Source organism: Schistocerca nitens, chromosome 1 (genome assembly GCF_023898315.1).
Source record: "Schistocerca nitens isolate TAMUIC-IGC-003100 chromosome 1, iqSchNite1.1, whole genome shotgun sequence".
Classification (NCBI taxonomy): domain Eukaryota; kingdom Metazoa; phylum Arthropoda; class Insecta; order Orthoptera; family Acrididae; genus Schistocerca; species Schistocerca nitens.
The window spans coordinates 984,132,379-984,155,007 of NC_064614.1; the positions used below are offsets into that span (position 1 = coordinate 984,132,379).

At 41.2% G+C, this 22,629-nt stretch overlaps 1 protein-coding gene across 1 annotated transcript in view; it reads right to left on the reverse strand.

The window, feature by feature from the left end:
- The window catches only part of LOC126237762 (keratin-associated protein 16-1-like), a 159,444-nt gene that overhangs the window by 39,416 nt on the left and 97,399 nt on the right, over positions 1-22,629 (reverse strand). The window lies entirely within an intron of this gene.

Consider the following 22,629-nt stretch of genomic DNA (forward strand, 5'->3'; position numbering starts at 1 on the left):
CCAAAACCACTGTTCGTTCAGGAGGAGTTTTAAATATTTGTCTATTATCATTCCCTCTCGGCACATCCAAGGTATCTTTCTGTCCAACAAGGAACCAATGGCCCTGTCACAATATAAACTATGCTTTTCTCAGCCCTTCCTTCCTTCTACCTCATCTGATAATATTACCCTATGAGTTGTAGCTCTTGCTCTGATTAGTCAACTCCTTCCCCACACTGATAACTTCTCCACTTCTGTCATACGTTTCTGTTAAATGTTATTATGCACTTTCGAGGAGAACGGAATGAGAAAAGTTCTTAATGTTAATAAGACCGACATTTTTTAAACTGCACTTATTAATTGTTATAGCTATAATTACAATTATTCTTACTATATAACCCTCGTGTAGTATACAACCTGTAGACTCGCTAAGAATGTCTAGTTACATGTAAGAGAGCGCTTGAAGGCTCTAATTTTGCCATGTGAAATAAACGTATAAATATATAAAATAAATGAATCATATTTGCAATATTTGTTTCAAGGAGACGAAGGCTTCAAGAGGACGACTTCTAATAGCGGCATGATGCCAAATATCTTCCATGTGAGTTGGACATTCCAACCATGAACTGTTTTGCCGTTGGAGATATTTGTCCAGAAGAACAACATGTGGTGGAGCGTTTACGACTTGTAAGATAAAGGTATCTGCTAATGTACCATCATAAGTTGGTTCGGTGAACCCCTCGCCAGGCAGTTAAGTTTGATTTGCAGTGTATTCATGGAGATGTACATACACAAGCATCAAGAACGACGCTCCTACGGATCAGTGAAGACATAGTTGCGTATCTAAAGATATGCAGACCCGTACATACACTTAAAACATTCTCATGAGTAATTGCATAAGAAATAGTTTTCCGCTCTCCAAAGGTAATGGAATGGTTCTGACGTGTCACGCAATAGAAGTCCCCCTCCTGATCCTCTCTTTAGGCAGTTGGTGTGACAATCAAAACCGATCAGGAGTCGGGATTAATAACAACTGAACACAGTCAGGATGCCCGAAGCGTTGGTGATTATCTCCGAGTACGTGCTGTCACTGATATTGTGACCTACCACCGTGCCAAAGTTTAATACACTACTGGCCATTAAAATTGCTACACAACGATGACGTGCTACAGACGCGAAATTTAACAGACAGGAAGAAGATTGTGTGATATGCAAATGATTAGCTTTTCAGAGCATTCACACAAGGTTGGCGCCGGTGGCGACACCTACATCGTGCTGACATGAGGAAAGTTTCCAAACGATTTCTCATACACAAACAACAGTTGACCGGCGTTGCCTGGAGAAACGTTGTTGTGATGCTTCGTGTAAGGAGGAAATATGCGTACCATTAGGTTTCCGACTCTGATAAAGGTCGGATTGTAGCCTATCGCGATTGCAGTATATCGTATCGCGACATTGCTGCTCGCGTTGGTCGAGATCCAATGACTGTTAGCAGAATATGGAATCGGTGGGTTCAGGAGGGTAATACGGAACCCCGTACTTGATCCCAACGGCCTCGTATCACTAGCAGTCGAGATGACAGGCATCTTATCCGCATGGCTGTAACGGATCGTGCAGCCACGTCTTGATCCCCGAGTCAACAGAAGGGGACGTTTGCAAGACGAGAACCATCTGCACGAACAGTTCGCCGACGTTTGCAGCAGCATGGACTATCTGCTCGGAGACCATGGTTGCGGTTACCCTTGACGCTGCATCACAGACATGAGCACCTGCGATGGTGTACTCAACGACGAACCTGGGTGCACGAATGGCAAAACGTCATTTGTTCGGATGCATCCAGGTTCTGTTTACAGCATCATGATGGTCGCATCCATGTTTGGAGACATCGCGGTGAACGCACATTGGAAGCGTGTATTCGTCATCGCCATACTGGCGTATCACCCGGCCTGATGGTATGGGGCGCCATTCACGATCACCTCTTGTTCGCACTGACGGCACTTTGAACAGTGGACGTTACATTTTAGACGTATTACGACCCGTGGCTCTACCCTTCATTCGATCCCTGCGAAACCCTACATTTCAGCAGGATAATGCACGACCGCATGTTGTAGGTCCTGTACGGGCCTTTCTGGATACAGAAAATGTTCGACTGCTGCCCTGGACAGCACATTCTCCAGATCTCTCACCAATTGAAAACGTCTGGGCAATGGTGGCCGAGCAACTGGCACGTCACAATACGGCAGTCACTACTCTTGATGAACTGTGGTATCGTGTTGAAGCTGCATGGGCAAGTGTACCTGTACACGCCATCCAAGCTCTGTTTGACTCAATGCCCAGGCGTATCAAGGCCGTTATTACGGCCAGAGGTGGTTGTTCTGGGTACTGACTTCTCAGGATCTATGCACCCAAATTGAGTGAAAATGGAATCAGTTGTGAGTTCTAGTATAATATATTTGTCCAATGAATACCCGTTTATCGTCAGCATTTCTTCTTGGTGTAGCAATTTTAATGGCCAGTAGTGTAGTTAGTACCTCGAATCGATTAAATAATCTGGGGGCAAACTGTGACAATGTGAAGACTCTAACTTGTCACTTCAGTGCTGGATAACAAAAATAGGTGAACAACCATAGCACCCAGATGTCTCTTTATGAGGCGCAGAAGCCACAACCTTGTATTAAGCTCAGTACAATGAACACGCTGCGAATATATTGTGGTCTTTAGTACAAGGAGTCGTTTGCCGCAGCTCTCCATGCTACTCTATTCTGTGCAAGCTCTTAATCTCAAAATAACTTCTGCAACCTACTTCCGTTTGATCCTGCTTATTGTATTTTTCTCTAGGTTTTCCGTAGAAATTTTACAAACCACACTTCCCTCGAATACTAAGCAAATGAGTTGTTGATGTCCCTCTTCTTTTAGTCTACTTTTGGCGTAATGTATTTTCTCCCCAATTCTGTTTGTAGCTCGTCGTTAGTTACGCCAACTACCAATATGAACTCTAGCATTCGTCTGTAGCCCCATATGTCAAAAGCCTCTATTTTCTTCTTGTCTAAATTGCTTTTCGTCAAGATTTGACTGCCATATACGGCTACACTTCAGACAGATACCTTCAGAAAAAGTATCCTAACACATTTATATTCGACGTTAAAAAAATTTTATTCTCCAAAAACACTTTTCTTCATTTTAAATCATCTCTTTTTCGGTCATTGTCAGTTATTTTACCGCTTAAACAGCACAAATCATCCACTACTTTATGGTTTCATGTCTTAATGTAATTCCCGAAGCATCGCCTGATTTAATTCGACAACTTTCCATTGCTCTTGTTTTGCTTTCCTTGCTGTTCATTTATATCCTTTCAAACACTGCTCTGCTGTGTTTGACAGAATTACAATATCGTCGGCAAACCTCAAAGTTTTTATTTGTTCGCCATGAATTTTAATTATTGTCCAAATTTTCTTTACTTTCCTTTACTGCTTGCTCAGGGTACAGATTGAATAACATCAGGGATAGGCTACAACCCTGTCTCACTCCCTTCGCAACCACTGCTTCTCTTCATGCCCTTCGAGTAACAGCCGTCTGATTTCCGTATACGTTGTAGATAACTTTTTGCTCCCTGTACTTTCTCCCTACTACCTTCTGAGTTTCAAAGAGTGTCTTCCCGTCAACGTTGTCAAAAGCTTCCCCAAGTATACAAATACTATAAAGATAAGTTTTCCTTCCCCTAACCTATAATGCCTCGCATGGGCTACATTTCTACGAAGCCTAATCTGTTTTTCCCCAAGGTCGGCTTGTACCAATTTTTCCATTTTCTTCTACAAATAATTGTGCCAGTATTATTCATCAGCATCTTACTAAACTAATAGTTCGGTAATATTCGTACCTGACAGAACGTGGTTTATTTGTAATTGAAATTATTACATAATTCTAGAAGGCTGGGATATTTCGCCTCTCTCAGACATCTTGCACACCAGGGGGAGCGGTTTCGTCATAACTGGCTCTCCCAAGAATATATTAGTTCTCAGGAATAATCTTCTTCTCCAGGGCCTTGTTTTCGCTTAGGTCTTTCAGTGCCCTCTCAAATTCATCCCGCATTATCACGTATGTTATCTCATCGTCAATATCCTCATTTCTTTCTATAATATTGCCTTCGAGTTGATTTCAATTCTATAGTCATTCTACATTGCTCTTCCACCTTTAAGGTTGGTCTTCTTTGCTTAGTACTGATTTGCGATTTGAGCTCTTGATATCGATACAGCTGATTCTCATTTCTCTGAAGACCTTTTTTAATATTCCAAAGATAGCTCGTCTAGTTACACATGCTTCTACACATTTGTATTTGTCATCTAACCATTCCTGTTTAGCCGCTTTGTACTTTTTCATCAGTGTAATTTTTTATAAATGAGTGTTCTTTTATAACTGCTTCATTCGCTGTATTTTTATAGGTTCTCCCTTCATCAGTTGATTCAGTACCTATTGTGACATCCGAGGATTACTACGAACATATAACAAGAGGAGTGAGCAATACTGCTATGTTCATTTTTGTTGAACATAGGTCAATGTGCCATTGGAAACATGGACTATTTAATCAGTAGTATTGAAACACATATTACTCGACACTAATACGTGGTGTGTCCACTCTTCGCCTTCGTGATGGCTTTCGCTCTGCTGGGAACTCTTTAAGCGAGGAGTGTGAGTGTCTGTGGAGGAATGGCTGGTTACGCTATTATCTAATCAACTATATTTGGACACATATTAGTTGACATTAATGTGCGGTGCATTCGCTCCTCCCTTTATGACGGCTTCAGCTCTGCTGGGAACACTTTTAGAGAGTCCTGTGAATATTTGTGGAGGACTGGCAGACTATTGCACTATTTAACGAATAGTATTTGAACGTACATTAGTTGACAATAATATGGGCTGTGTCGGAACTTCACCTTCATGATGGCTTCAGCTCAGCTGGGGACCCTGTCAGTAATGCGTGTGAATTGAAGATATATTAGTTGAAATTAATAAGGGGTGTGTCTGCTCTTCGGCTTCATGACGCCCTCACCTCTGCTGGGGACGTTTCCGGTCAGGGGTGTGAATGTCTCTATTCTACTATCTAACCAAGAATATTTGAAAGTGTATTATTTGACATTAATATGTGATGTTTCCACTCTTCGCCTTCATGAAGACTCCGCCTCTCGTGGGGACACTTTCAGTGAGGGGTTTCGGTCTGTGGAGGACTGGTAGACTGTTCGGCTACCTAACCAATAGTATTCGGACATATATTACTTGACATTAATAGGGGGTGTACCTACTCTTCGACGGCCGCGGTGGTCTCGCGGTTCTAGGCGCGCAGTCCGGAGCCGCGCGACTGCTACGGTCGCAGGTTCGAATCCTGCCTCGGGCATGGATGTGTGTGATGTGCTTAGGTTAGGTTAGGTTTAACTAGTTCTAAGTTCTAGGGGACTGATGACCTAATATGTTAAGTCCCATAGTGATCAGAGCCATTTGAGCCATTTGAACCTACTCTTCGCCTCCATGATGGCTTCGGCACTGCTGGGGACACTTTCCGTGAGGAACGGGAATGTCTGTTAAGGATTGGCAGACTATTCCACTATCCTACCAATAGTATTTGGACAGGTATTAGTCGATATTAATATGAGGTGTTTCTGCTCTTCTCCTTCACTACGGCTTCAGCTCTGCAGGGGACACTTTCAGTGAGTGGTGTGAGTTTTTGGAGGACTGGCAGACTATTCTACTCTCTAACCAAAGGTATTTGGAGATATATTAGTTGTCATTAATACGCACTGTGTCCGCTTCTTCGCCTTCACGACGGCTTCAGCTTTGCAGGGGAAACTTTCAGTGAGAGGTGTGAGTTTTTAGAGGACTGGCAGACTATTCTACTATCTAATCAACAGTATTTGAAGATATATTAGTTGACATTAATATGGAGTGTGTCTGCTCTTCGCCTACAGACGCTTTCAATTCAGTGAGGAGCAATCGCGGACTATTTTTCGTGAGTGGCAGAAACCAGACAAGGTAGTGAATCTGGACGAGGAGTTTCTGAAGCGACGTCCATGCCGTCTCGTCCCAAATGTGTTTTAGTGGATTCATATGAGGACTCTATGCAACCCAGTTCATTTCATCAAATCTTGTTTTCGAAATACCCTTGACTCATATATGCTGCTTTCTGACAGCCTGCACTGTCGTGCTGATGTAATTACCGTCTCTACCGATATTGTAAACAGTACGTGCTGCTGTAAAATGCATTCATATACTTTTGGAATCAGCGTATTCTTAAGCGTATTCAAGTGACCGCAGAAAACGCCGCCTTACCGTAACACCATATCCTCCGTACTTTACAGTTGACCCAACACATGATGGCAGAAAAAGTTCTCAAGGCATTCGACAAACCCAAAGTATTCCATCTGATTACTGCTTGATTCGTCACTTCAAGTGAGTAGTTTCCAGTCAAGCATTGTCCAGCGCGGTTGCTCTCTACACTACATCAAGTCTGAATTACGAGTAGTTGCTCGACCATTCTGTTCCTTTCTTTTTAACTCCACACGCATAGACTCTGTGCTGGCTGGACAGAAGGTAGCACTTTGAAAGTCACGAGTGATTCATTTCGCTAATTTCGTCCGATTTTTAGAACCACACTCGATAGTCCCTGTCTGTTATTACATGAGGTCTACCTCGTCTCGCTTTAGCTGTGGTAGTTTCTTCACTTTTCCACCTCGCAATCACTTAACCAATGGACGACTTTGGAGTGTCTAGAGGGTATTTGAAATTTCCCTAATGGATCTGCTATTCAGGTGATGTCCGATGAATAGTCCACCTTGAAAGTCACCGATATCTCCTGAACGATCCACTTTGCAGTTACTGCTTCTCTCCTGATATCACAGTACTCTGTTCGTCTACTTTTATCATGCAGGGTCAGTGATCGCATGAGATTTAGTGGTCCTTCCGAAATACACAGGGGTGTCCGGATACTTCCGATCAGATAATGCACGTAGCCTCTAAACTTACTTTGCGTCTGAAACTGTGCAAGTGGTAAGTACAGCATATGTTTAGATAGCTAATGAACTGCAGCTACAGCAGTACTGGTTATTATTGCTGTTTTACTCTCACTGTTCATGCCAATAGGACGAAAGTGGCACTGGACTGCTTTTAGACGGCTTTACCGAATGGGAACTTAAATTTCCGCTTTAAAGATGATTTGGTTCGTAACGGGAAACATACAAACTCTTAAAACATATATGGATAAAAAGCCTACGTCTATATCACCAGTTTGCTTTACAGATTATCAGTTTCGGCTCATCAGTCTCAAATGTGGTTCAGTGTGACTCATTACACATCGTCGTATTTCTTGGAGTTAGGTCCACGTAGAGTAAAAATTTTAGTTCGTTATGCAAATTGACAACTAAGATTTTCACTTTAGGACGACTTAGCTCTAAAAAATACGACGATGTGTAGTAAGTGTGATAAACTGAGAAACAGCTTAGACTGATCCGAAGATGGGTCAGTGATGCACCCAAACCGGTAATTGGTAAAGAAAAATAGCGGTCTTGACGTAGGATTTTTGTTCACATACGTTTTAAACAAAACAAAAAAATGGCTCTGAGCACTATGGGACTTAACTTCTGAGGTCATCAGTCCCCTAGAACTTAGAACTACATAAACCTAACTAACCTAAGGACATCACACACATCCATGCTCGAGGCAGGATTCGAACCTGCGACCGTAGCGGTCGCGCGGTTCCAGACTGTAGCGCCTAGAACCACTCGGCTACTCAAGTCGGGTAAATCAACAGATCGCATATCTCTCCTCACTGACAATGTCAAATAATAACATACACCGACTCTCCGCCGACAATGACGTCGCTTAAAAGACATAAGTTTTTTTTCCCCCTCTAGTCAATATTCTTTTCATTGGTTTGGTGAGGGTAGCCATGTATTCCTCTCTTGTGCCGACATCTTCATCTCAGAGTACCACTTCCAGCCTATGTCCTCAATTACTTGCTGAATGTATTCCAGTCTCTGTCTTCCTCTATAGTTTTTGCCCTCTATAGCTCCCTCTAGAACCGTAGAAGTTATTGGGTGGTCTCTTAACAAACGTCCAACATCCTCTCCCTTCTTGTCGTCAGTGTTTTCCATACATTCCTTTCCTCTCCAATTCTTACTTTATCAGTACACCAACTTTCAAGATTCTTCAGTAGCACTACATCTCAAATGAATCGATTCTCTTCTGTTTCACTACCATACAATGCTGTGTTCTGTACATACATCCTCAGAAACGTGCTCGTCAAATTAAGGCCTATGTTTGATACTATTATTCTTCTGTTGGCCAGTAATGCCAGTTTGCCTGTGCTAGTCTGCATTTGATGTCCTCCTTGCTCCGTCCTTCATGATTTATTTTGTTGCATAGGTATCAGAATTCAACTTCGTCTACTTTGTCATCTACAATTCTAATGTTAAGTTTCTTTCTGTTCTCACTTTTGCTGCTCCTCATTACTTTCGTTTTTCTTCGATTTACTCTAACTCCATATTCTGCACTCATTTAGTACATCCTAGATTCTTCTTCACTTTCACTTGGGATAGCATGCCAATTACTTAGGCTGGTCTGCAGCTCTTTGCCTGTGCAAAAGTGCTGTTCTCATAGACAACGGTTCATGTGGTCAAAGAGGTGAATATCAAAGGGAACCAAATCCAGACTGAATGGTGGCTGATCGTACACTTACCATAGAAAATGCAACAGGAGCGTTATTGTTGCACCTGCATTGTCATGAAGAAGGAAATGCATGACAATTGCGCTCTATGGGTTGCATGAGCCCAGACAGAACCCCGACAGCAGGTACTTCACACTTGGTGGGAGACTCTAAGCAGCTGTACGTGCTCACTGTGCGCTCTGAACCGAAAAGTGTTACGTGACCCGATCGATGGGGCATGGTAATGACACTGCAGAATACATCTATGCAAAGCTTCATCGGATTTTCACTGTTGTTTTCATTTAGAAATTGACCGAAGCATGAAAGAATAATATATAAAAAAAAGAACAGCGCCCGTACATAGACCTCAAGGCCACGAAAAGAATCATCAAAAGCTACCATTGGCGGTTCATGTAAGGACACGAAACCGCAAAGAAATGATTGGACGCCTCTGATGTGTGGTGATACAAAAGCGACTGAAGACCAGATGGGCTGACCTAGGAAGGAATGAAATCGTCCTGGGAAAAGAAGTTCAGAGTGAAACACATATATATCATAATGAATTGAGGAGACAAAACGTTTAGGCACGTTTTACGTGGTGCGTAGTTACTGAAAATTTTATTTGAATGAATGGTGGGAGGAAAGAATCGCAGAGCAGGCAGAGCTATGAGTTCATAAGGCAGACTGCTGTTCGTGGATAAACCAGTAGTTACGCTGGCATGAGCATAACTTGTAAGCCATGCGAAAGGTGAATAGAGTGAAACCAACCTTACAAACTGGAAATCATTTATCCTTATGGTTTCCATTCAGTCTTACCAACATAGCATGCATCTACATCGTCGTTTTCCCTTGTCTGTAACAAAAGTTGACACACGTTTACTCATATAATTTGTAGATTAACGCAGAAAATAAAAAGTGTGGCGGGCGCTGCTTGGAATTTCTTATCATATTCTAACGCACATTTACATGAACATATGGGTAACACACCTCGTCATTAGCTTGTGTTTGAGCCACGTTTGCTATATGTGTAAATACGAATTTCCATTAATGTACCGTTGAAGCCATCGTAGTTTGAACAGCAAGCATACCACTAACTGTTCCAATCGTTATTAGACAATACGTTCACAAACATCGGTCTCAGTTGCTTCATTTTCAAACCTTTTCCAAATGTGATCGTGCTTCGTTGATTGTTTTACGTGAAGCTTAGCTGCTTCTTTTCAAATAAAATTAAAAGTAGACTGATTAACGGAGCAACTGTTAAACATGTTTCCCCTGTCATTTTCTTACATCTGCTATGCGGCCTCTCTTGTACACTACCAGAAACAAAACGTATTTCTGCCAATCAAGCAGGTTTGTTTTATGAGGTGGGGTGTTACCAAATTGCACTCATTCCCTCCGTCAACGTTGGCCCTTGTAACACTTATATCGATTAGGAGCAGGCTTATTTTAAGTAACTGTGTATCTGCACTTTATGAGGTGTGCATTCTGTGTTGTTTGAGCTCCTTGATGCATGGCAAGAAAATTAGAGTTTTGTAATGTATATTTTAAAAATAGCAAAACAATATGTGGAAATTTTAAATTATTCTGATATGAATATGTTTATGAAAAAAGTATGTTTGTTAAAAGCTGGTTCATGCTTAGGTAACTTGCATTTGTAACACGTAAACGCTATAGGGAAGTCCCTCCGCAATGAAAGTGCTTGGCGCGACGTAAAAGCTGGGTTTGGTGGTCGAACCGAGCGGCTCCTTTGTGTGAACGGCACGCAGTGTGTGTGGTTAGCCTTAGCACGGTACCCCTGGAAGGTGCTAAGGGAGGCAACTGGAAGCTGCATTAGAAGGGATTTGCCTCGGATGTGGACCTCGCTATTATTTGGTATTAACGGAATAATGCAACGGGTCTAATATGTTGAAAATCTGACGTCAAGAAGAGATTTCACAGAGCATTCGTACATCAAGAGTTGTGAGTACAGTTAGCCGCCATTTCGCCCGCCACTAATCTTCGCCACTGCTTCACATACTTCACATATTCAGTTACGTAATGTATATTCGCTTGGACCAGTTAATTTGTGTGTTGTTTCAATAATAATCACATAAAACGTCAATTCGTGCTCGAAACCATAACTTCAATCCTGATCACGAACCTACGCAGGGTCCTCACCTAAGTGCTACTAAAGCCGAATATCCCGATTTAAATGAACAGTTCTGGTATTCATGTGCTTAAAACCGATATTTTGTATGAAGTAAAAGGAGTTCAAAATGTTCAAATGCGCGTGAAATCTTATGGGACTTAACTGCTAAGGTCATCAGTCCCTAAGCTTACACACTATTTAACCTAAATTATCTTAAGGACAAACACACACACCCATGCCCGAGGGAGGACTCGAACCTCCGGCGGGACCAGCCGCACAGTCCGTGACTGCAGCGCCTCAGACCGCTCGGCTAGTAAAAGGAGTAGTAAAAAGTTAAAGTAAGAGTAAAATTTGGATGCTTTGTTTATAGACTACTCCAAGTAAACATGTTAAGGTACGAAGTTTAAGTAAAAAAAATAAAAAGGAAAAAAAATTAAATATCAATCAATATGAAAATGAAAACCTTAATTTTTTAATGGCTAAAAACCATAAGAGTGAATTGGATAGATTCATCAATTATTCAAAAACAGTCTTAATCGCATTTATCATTATTATACCCCCAACCGGTTTCAACGCCACGTAGGGGTCATCTTCTGGGCGTTTACACTGTGAAATTATAGATATACGTCAGAAAGACTTCATTATACAACAGCTAAAATTACGTAAATTTAAAATATGTTACCCACTGGTCGACTGCTGGTGGTGTCACTCCTGTCTACACAACGGCAGGAAACTATGCGAGACTAACCCTTCGTATGGGCTTAAATAACCGCGCGACTGCTACGGTCGCAGGTTCGAATCCCGCCTCGGGCATGGATGTGTGTGATGTCCTTAGGTTAGTTAGGTTTAACTAGTTCTAAGTTCTTGGGGACTGATGACCTAAGATGTTAAGTCCCATAGTGCTCAGAGCCATTTGAACCATTTTTGGGCTTAAATAGCGTGCTGAGATCTCGTTGAATAGACGGCAACACCCCCAGCAGCGATCAACGGCACTAAATTCAGTTTATTATATGAAATTACTAGTCACCTTGGTTTCACATAAATGTAAGTGACAATAAATAACCGAAAACGGATCCATTCCATTTAAAAGAGTTAATACTGAAAAGAAGTTATGTTTTTGAAAGATCATCCCTGCATACTGCAGAAATTTATATACTATAAACGATATGTTGATGACATTCTAATATTATTTGACGGTACAATAGAGGAGATAAATAATATTACGGAAACATTGAAGAGCATATATCAAAAACTTACGTTCACCGTTGAACATGAACAACATAAATCTATAAATTATTTAGACCTAACTATTTTTAACGATAATGGACACCACAACTTTGGCATGTATCGGAAACCTACCACTACAGATACCATTATCCTTGCAAAGTCATGCCACCAAAATATCTATAAAAAAGGTTTCTTCTTCACAAAGATACTTAGGTTGAATAGAATACCATTAATACCGGAACAGAGACAGAAGAAGATTAACATATTAAAGCAAATTGCGATATCTAATGGATATAACGCAAATATAGTAGAGACGATACAACAGAAAATACACGTCAGACAGCCGAAAATACCCGAAAAGAGAACTTTTGCGAAGATGCTGTATATGGGGACTATATCAGATAAGATAAACAAACTATTCAAGAATTCGGATGTTACGATTGCTTTCTCTACAAATACCATAGCTAATAGTCTTGGGAAAAGTATAGGGGATGTTAAAAACAAGGTGCTTGCTAAACCAGGAATTTATAAATTGACTTGTAAGGATTGTAGCAAAATTTACATCGGACAAACAGGGAGAAGTTTTAATATCAGATCTAATGAACATACTACTGGAACAGCACGTAATAAATCACTCTTCGGACAGCATTTAGATATCGAAAAACATGCAGAAATCAATATAAAGGAAAATCTGAAGATACTGCATGTAACCCAAAAAGGACCCATGATGGATATTCTGGAGTGCCTGGAAATTTTTGTACATAATAACCGGAATCCGGCAGCGATGCTGAAAGAACAAACAGAGAGTCACGATAAAAATTTCTTCGAGTTATTCGAAAATATTATTTGCACACAATGATGCTACTTTTCCTTTTATTATTTTAATACTTTAATTCCTTTAATTGGTACTACAAACGTGTCGTAAACATTTATCCCATCTTTAGATTTTTAGGTTATCCTTGACTGTCGATGTTTCCATATCCTCAAATAAGTCACAACATCTCTGTGGATGAAGAGCCATGACATACCACTACCACGGCAACGGACGCCGTGGCCAGGGCAGAAATAACACCATACGAACACACCGGCTACTTCCATGACGACGGCGTCCTCGCTACACAGACTAGAGGGCGCCTGATATACGCTTTATAATCCATGGCAACGGCATCCTCACCACAAGGAGTACAGGGCTTTCTAATCCTTCCATATTAGCCGTTTTAGTAAATGGACTCAAATGTTTTCTACGTAAATGTACGAATAGATATAGTACAAGACGACACCAGTTTTTGTGTGTCACAAAATCGAAATAATAATCCGACACCTTTTTCCATTAGACACACGCACGGTCGAACTTTGAAGTCCTCTGAGAGGGTGACATTAGTGTGTTTCACAGCACGTTAGTGTTGTATGTGGTGAACGTGACAGGATATTCATCAAAGTTTTACTCAGTAAAATACAGATAGTAGCATAAATATTGGGCGTAAAATAACTGTAAGACGAGCACTGAGTGCGACTTGCAATAGATCGATCAAAATAATTAATAGAAAACTTTACAGATATTTAAATGATAAAATATTAAGAGTTAACAAAAATAAAATGGATACAAAGACGTTAGTAGGTCAGAACGAGCAAAACGTAAAAGTACCAAGCGCACTAGGTGGCAGTAGTTCACTACACGAGAGCACAGATGACCCCACAGACGGCAACAGGCTTACGTTGACTACCATATGCATGTCAATGATCAAATTCAGATAATAAACCCATCACTAATAAAACAAGGTACGAAGGACGACACGAATAAAGACAGTGATTATGTTAACGACTCGACAGATATGTTCAGTTCATCATAGTGGAAAGTGAGCCGAGCGAAACACGAGAAGTAGAATCTGAGTATGAGAACACCTTAGAATAAGATAGAGAAAAACCACAGAGTACGAACAGACCCGGGCGGGTGGGAGAGAGAGATTGAAATACAATAAAGAAACAAGAAAAAAAACAGCGCATGAATGATTCGTTAAAAATGTTGCCTGCACTTATAGCAGCACAAGGTAGTAATATTAACAATCAACTTAAAACACAAGGTGTTAAAATCAGTAAACAGATCGAAAAAGTACACTCAAAAATAGGTGTTGTGAGAGATGCAATCAAGGACTTAAAAACTGAAATAGATTCTATCAATAACAATGTCGCCACTATGCAGGGACAGATTAATGACGTCAATGATAGGTTCGAAACCAAAGTAATGAAGATTCAAGACAATGTAGGAAACCTCTGGTTGTAACAAAAGTTGATGAAATTTTTTTCGGCCTCAAAACCGAAACAGTAAACAAATGTAAAACCGAAATTTCTTAATAGAGACAAACGGTGAATGATTCGGGAAAGGAACTGAGTAAACAAGTAACAACATGCGAAAAGAAGTGTAAATAGAACACTTCCCAAACTCAAGGTAAAGTGAGCGACCTTGGATGGCAAAGAAGAGGAAAACCGAATTACGTCACTGACAGAATGACATCTAGTAAATTGCTAGAGGGTGAAGAAAGATTCGATCCGTCAAAAAGGCATAATGGATGGCGCCCATTAGATTTTTGAAAAACTGTGAAAGGAATTTTCCTGGTTATGTAATGGACCAGGAAAAGATAAATGTGGTCATCAGCGCATTAGCTGGCTATGCACAAAGACGGGAGCCTAAATGTGGATACAGAACAAATGTCATTTGGTGAATTTAAACAGAAATTCATAGAGGAACATTGGTCGGAGCAAAAACGGGACTGCCTATGGCTGGAATTTATCACGTCAAGTTGTATGACAACAGAGGCAGAAACACAATGAAACAGTTTTGCGAAATGTGGTATCAGAAACTGACACACGTGGGAAACAGAAGAACGGAATCCGAAATAGTGTGGGAACTAAGGAATAAGCTCCCAGAAGATTCAAAACGTTATGTGGGAAGTAATCACAAAAGATTTTCGTCATTTTTGGAAAGGGTCGAAACGAGAACCGCTGGAGAGGGAACTGTGATTATCATCAAAATACTAACAACCGGAATCGGGATAATCACGAGAATAATGAACCCAAAGAGAACGAACGTTACCACATAAATATGATGCAAAGAGGTAGAGGCAGAGGTCGTGGTAACATGTCATTTTGCGGTAGAGGATTTACACCGTGAAACTATCAAATCCCAAATGATGCCGAAAACTATGGCCCGCGTGTTTTAAGGGCCAGATTTGCGTGGACAAATATTACCGGCCCGAACTAAAGAAATCATGCCGGCCAAAACAAAAGTGAATTTAAGACACAAGTAAGCGGCAGCATAGCGCCACAGGACTGTGCACGCACAACAAAAGGTGCATGCATAAGTGAGCCACAGGCGACTGGCTGTGCTGCATGGGTGAGTGTGCAAACTGAGCAATTGTGTGCAATGAACTTCGCGGAGCGATCAGCTGTCCGCAGCGCTGCTGCAGTAACAGCTGCAGGGAGAGATGACGTCACAAGGGAATTCAGTGGCCCCGTGTGTGGGAAATATCACCGAAATGAGAAACGAATCGGAGATGTAAAAGCGCAAGCATCGACAACCAAGTAAAGACAGAGAGTTTGTGCGAAAAGGAGTCTTCAAGGACTGCGGAAGGACATGATGATTTGTTTTACTGTTTAAAGCAATATGAGTGGGATGATTTTAAAAAGAGTTATACAGCCAGGGAATTAATAAAAGGGAGAAACGAAAGTAGAAACGTCGAAAAGAGGGTATTGTCCGAAAAAGAAGAGGAGACGAAAGTAGTTAGCGCTGTTAGCCAAGCGGTCTAAGGCGCTGCAGTCATGAACTGTGCGGCTGGTCCCGGCGGAGGTTCGAGTCCTCCCTCGGGCATGGGTGTGTGTGTTTGTCCTTAGGATAATTTAGGTTAAGTAGTGTGTAAGCTTGGGGACTGATGACCTTAGCAGTTAAGTCCCATAAGATTTCACACACATTTGAAGTTAGCGCTGTGCAAGGTGCGCAAGCAGTGATTTCAGATGAAGTGGTTGGTAAGGGGGAGCACATGAGCTGCCGATGTTAAAGAAATTAGTGCTAGAAGCAGAAAAATGGTCGGTATATATAGGAATCTGCAGGAGGATGGAATCCTTGATAGTGCAGATGAGACAATCCTGGCTGTTGTTGGTGATCAAGAGTACACAGATTCAGATGAGTATATACAAACCACTGAAATACATGACAGTTATACTAAATATGAAGGTTGACGTCATCAGAAGTGATATTGAAGGTAGTTTAGACGAAGAACCGCCTGTGACTTCAAATAAAATTGAAATTTGAGTAAAGAGTTGAAATTTAGAAATTACGGAAACTGACGAAGGGTCAAAAGAGGAGCTTGGTGGTTGTCTAACAATAGCTTTCATGCTAGAATCAGACAGTGAAGACTTAATAAATGATAGTTCAGGTGAGGAATATGTAGTAATAGAGGTACGGGAACAAACGGAAGATGTCTCTGAAAAGCAATATGAAGTCTTATGCAAACAAAATCTGGCAGTAAATACCGAACCGAAAAAGAAAAAGCCACCAGACGACACGCTACCAGGGTGAGAAATGATTAGAGTCGTGAAGGCGTCGAAATCAGAATACCGAAGAAGCCCCCAAACATATGTGATTTGTCAGTAATTAACGTATCTTGGAGCGATCTGACTGTCGAAAAAGATTTGTTGTGAGAGGGACAAGAAAATACAGAAAATAGGACGATCAAACAAACTACCATCCCAGTAAAAATTTACAGTAATAATATGCAAGCACTTTTAGACACAAGTTAGTGCTATTTCACAATCATAAGGCATGGGGCAGGTTTATTGCAGGCTTTGAAATTATAATGAATACCCTCCACCATGAAACTACAGGATTTATACTTGAGGAAATTATACAAGAGCAAAAGTGTAATTGAAGAAACCTTACGATTTCCACCCTGTGTAGAACTAGATCTGAGGGAGAAGAAAAAAGACTTAATAAGAAAAATAATAAAACAAAAGGCGGAAGGCATGATAAAGGCCTTAAAGTGACCAAATTCAAAATTGGGAATTTTGTTCTTGTATAATCCCACGAAAAATCAAGTAAAATAAACCAAGGAATTTCTAAGTTCAAATATATTTATAAGAGTCCCCTTGAAGTGCAAGGAATTCAGCACATTAACGCATATTATCTTGTTTACCCTAAGTCGAAAAGCCATTAGGTGTTCGTAACACTAGATTTAAAACCTTACATCCACAGAAATGAGTAATAAGTGTATATGGAAAAAGTGTATATGGAATTAATCAAATAGTATTTTACTCTGTATATTCTTGTTCATGGTGTTGTGCTACCAAGTGCTGTTATGTTGGAAAACTTTTCTGTTATGAGACTACAGATACATGTCTGCAAGGTTTCCGATTCTGTGTAATATAATTGGATATACAAATTATATGTAAACTCCAGGCTAAAACCTACGTAATGACTGCATTGATTGAATACTTGCAGCATAATCAGGAGGACTACCAAATATGTCAGTATGCGGACAAGTGTTGAAGCTGAGAATAAAGGAGGACTGCCAGATATATCTATACGATGACAAGTGTTGAAGTTGAAAATGAAGGGGCCCTACCTAGAATACTGAAGGGGCAGTGATGGATAGTTTGTATAGTATACTCAGTGTTCATAAACTTCATGAATGTTTAAAGCAGACAAAACATAGTTTCTTAATAATCATACATTAAAAAATCATATGAAAGGAAAGTATTAAAAAGATTCACACATCTTATCATCCAAAGGAAAATATTGTGTAATATAAGCTGTGTATGTAAGCAACATGTAAATTCCCATAGCCGGCCGGAGTGCCGAACGGTTCTAGGCGCTGCAGTCTGGAACCGCGCGACCGCTACGGTCAGAGATTCGAATCCTGCCTCGGGAATGGATATGTGTGATGTCCTTAGGTTAGTTAGGTTTAACTAGTTCTGAGTTCTGAGGGACTGATGACCTCAGAAGTTAAGACCCATAGTGCTCAGAGCCATTTGAACCATTTTTTTAAAGTCCCATATATGTTTTTTACAGCATGAAAACGTGAACAGAGTAGTATATATTTTCTAAATATGACAAAAATTAATGGTTTGGTACTTTATGAAACATTTACGTGAAGTGTTTTATTGTGTAATGATTTGCAGTTATTTCTGGTCACCAAACCTGTTTTGAAGTGATTCCCTGTCCGTAGACGATTGTGCACCCAGTCCCATCAACGGTGTGATTGTGTTCGCTCACATCAACCACGTCTTTAATACAGATACAACAATTCAGTACTGACAACAAACACCTTTGTCGGCTTCAAGGCAGGGATATCAACAAAACTAGAAGTTAGCAAGAAGTCTAAATAGCGCCGCGGAAAGTCGGTCAAAACGTCGGGAATTTAGTTGCTGTAGTGTTTTATGACTATGTGGCGTAGCACCCGAAATTATTTTGTTCAAAATTTTACTATTTCTTACCCTAACTGTATAAGGGGCATTGAAATGAATACGAGTCAGATGGCAGAAATGTAAGTAAACTGTTTATTATTTCAAAAGTAATCCCCGTAGCTGTTAATACATTTATCCCACTGTGAGACAAGACGGTGAATTCCTCCACGGAAAAATGATGGGCTCAAAAAATTTGGAAATCGCCTAGCGAGAGATCGAGATTGTATGGGGGATGTGTAAGACTTCGCAGCGAAACTTCTGCAGTGTGCTCGAAACAATAGGCACGCCAACACCGTGAAATTCATGATGACATTTTTCTTTGTTGGCAAGAGACCGCTGCTGACTGACTTTCTGCAACACGAAGCCGCAATCAACTCACAGCGTTAAACTGACACTTTGCAAAAATTAAAGGGCACCATCAGGTTCAAAAGCCCCGGAATGTTGCTTCGGACAAATAGCGGCAGACCTGCTTACAGTCATGGTACCGTAGGCAACCGCAAACATTTTTTCATGAAGGTACTCACTGTCTGGTCTGACAGTGGCATACATGTATTATCAGTTATGGGCTATTAGTTTTGAAGTATTATAAAGTAATAAACAGTTTACTTACTTTTAAGGGTTCCTTGCCTCAATCGTTAAAAATTTACCAAATGGATAGCTTTGGTGACTGTCTGTATTTCCGACTGTTGAAAACCATTTTTCTCAGAAATGGGTGGACGTATTACGTTGAAATTTATGTCACGTGTTGAGGTTTATACACTACTGGCCATTAAAATTGCTACACCGAGAAGAAATGCAGATGATCAACGGGTATTCATTGGACAAATATATTATACTAGAACTGACATGTGATTACATTTCAAGCAATTTGGGTGCATAGATTCTGAGAAATCAGTAACCAGAACGACAACCTCTGGCCGTAATAACGGGCTTGATACACCTGGGCATTGAGTCAAACAGAGCTTGGATGGTGTGTGCAGATACAGATGCCCGTGCAGCTTCAACACCATAGCACACGTCATCAAGAGTAGTGACTGGCGTATTGTGACGAGCCAGCTGCCCGGCCACCACTGACCAGACGTTTTCAGTTGGTGAGAGATCTGGAGAACGTGCTGGCCAGGGCAGAAGTCGAACATTTTCTGTATCTAGAAAGGCCCGTACAGGACCTGCAACATGCGGTCGTGCATTATCCTGCTGAAATGTAGGGTTTCGTAGGGATCGAATGAAGGGTAGAGCCACGGGTCGTAACACATCTTAAATGTAACGTCCACTGTTCAAACTGCCGTTAATGCGAACAAGAGGTGACCGAGACGTGTAACCAATGGCACCCCATACTATCACGCCGGGTGATACGCCAGTATGACGATGGCGAATACATGCTTCCAACGTGCGTTCACCACGATCTCGCCATACACGAATTCGACCATCATGAGGCTGTAAACAGAACCTGGATTCATCCGAAAAAATGACGTTTTACTATCCGTGCGCCCAGGTTCGTCGTTGAGTACACCATGGCAGGGGCTCCTGCCTGTGATGCAGCGTCAAGGGTAACCACAGCCATGGTCTCCGAGCCGATAGTCCATGCTGCTGCAAACGTCGTCAAACAGTTCGTGCAGATGGTTGTTGTCTTGCAAACATCCCCATCTGTTGACTCAGGGATCGAGATGTGGCTGCACGATCCGTTACAGCCATGCGGATAAGATGCTTGCCATCTCAACTGTTAGTGATACGAGGCCGTTGGGATCCAGCACGGCGTTCCGTATTACCCTCCTGAACCCACCGATTCCATATTCTGCTAACAGTCATTGGATCTCAATCAACGCGAGCAGCAATGTCGCGATACGATAAACCACAATCGCGATAGGCTACAATCCGTCCTTTATCAAAGTCGGAAACGTGATGGTACGCATTTCTCCTCCTTACACGAGGCATCACAACAACGTTTCACCAGGCAACGCCGGTCACCTGCTGTTTGTGTATGAGAAATCGGTTGGAAACTTCCCTCATGTCAGCACGTTGTAGGTGTCGCCACCGGCGCCAACTTGTGTGAATTCTCTGAAAAGCTAATCATTTGCATATCACAGCATCTTCTTCCTGTCGGTTTAATTTCACGTCTGTAGCACGTCATGTTCGTGGTGTAGCAATTTTAATGGCCAGTAGTGTAGTTCCTTGGCTGTGTAAAAAACTGAAACTCCTAATTCAATGCATTCAAAAGATACGGTGTTTATGTCACACATTTTGATACGAAGTCACTCACCAAAATTTATAGGGTTTGTCCCGTTGGGCTGCAATCATGAAATTTGGCAGAAAGGAAGGTCTCTCTGTAAAAGCCAAGAAAACTCCAAAAATTTGTAAATTTGTAATTAAATCATACGATTTTTTTTTCGTTTCTTATCTTACTCCCTGTCTTGTCCTCGGGGACGGACTGACATGTCAAGTTGAAATTTATGTCTCATAGTAACGTCTATTGTCTTTTGGTGGTACAATTAACGTTAGCTTGAAAGTCACTCAGTCAAAAGGTACAGTTATTCAGATACACTCAACAAAGCCCTGTAGGATACTTCCTTTTGATATACAATGATGTAACTGAGTTAGCACTAAGGTTTCACAGTACAAGCAAAGGAAAAAATTCTAAAATTGTTAATTTTTCATTATATCGCGCGCGAAAATTATTTCTTTTGCTGTTTGTTATCGGACATCATACTTGAAATTATAACAGTCAGTAGTTCTGCGTTGAAACTGAGTGGATCTAAATGGTACTTGTCGAACATCGGGCAAGGAATGACGTTATTGTTCATATGACGCGTTTCCGAATTTATTCTTCGCCGGATATCCACGAGCGATTACTGCATGTAGATACGGCGTTTCAAGTTTTATGTGAAACAGACATTTGCAGACTAGTCTGTCATGATGGATAAATTCCGAAACTCGTCATACGAACAATAAAGTCATTACTTGCCTGAAGTTTGACTTTTACCATTGCGAACCAATCAGGCTAAATGGAGAACTACTGATTATTATAATAATGGTCGCCTGATTCCTGCATGACGGCATGTCACATTTATATCATTGAAATAAAATATTCTCGAATATCTTGCCAATATCACCGTCGATGACAGGCAAAAATGGTCATGATCTCGACTGCCGGAACGGACGAACTGTTTACATACAGTGTGACAATTGTTGATGTATGAAATAAAATTGTCATAACTTCTGAACGGTTTGCGTTAGGACGATCAAACCGCACGGTTGGCCGTGGAATTAGTAGGCGCTCTATGGTTTGGTTTAGAGACGCAGCTCACTTTCATTTTGATGGGTTCGTCAATAAGCAAAGTTGGAGCATAACGGGGACTGATAATCCGCTTTTCATTATCGAGACGTCTGGTTCAAATGGCTCTGAGAACTATGGGACTTAACATTTAAGGTCTTCAGTCCCCTAGAACTTAGAACTACTTTAACCTAACTAACCTAAGGACATCACACTCATCCATGTCCGAGGCAGGATTCGAACCTGCCATCGTAGCGGTCCCGCGGTCAAAGACTGAAGCGTCTAGAACCGCTCGGCCACAACTATCGAGCGGTCTCTTCACCCTCAACAGCTGACTGTGTTTTGTGCAATGTGCAGTCACGGAACAAACGTTGCGATATTCCTTGATGGCATGATGACTACCGAACAGTACATGAAGGTCTTACAAGATTACTTCATCCCCATTATCCAAAGTGATCCCGATTTCGACAAGACCTGGTTCATGCACGTTAGGGCTCGATCCCATTGAAGCAGGAGAGTGTTTGATCTCTAGGAGAAGGACTTGGGGACCTCATTCTGGCTAACGTATACCCAGAGGCCACTGGCATGGGCCTCAATTGGCCGGATCTGAACACATGCGACTCGTTTTTGTCGGGCTATATTGCAGGATATGGCAGGAATATCTAACGTCATGATCCAAATCCAAATATCTGTAGTGACGTTTACATGTTGAATAAAGTTTGTACACGCCGTAGTTTGTAACTAATTTACGTCTTTTTTTCCATATAGTTCAATAATTGTCACCCTGAACATAATTAAGTTTGTACAAAAACCTCAGAAGGCGTGATACTCTGCCGGGACAATTTTGTTTTATATCGGTCTCCTTTTCGTTTGACTGCCCCT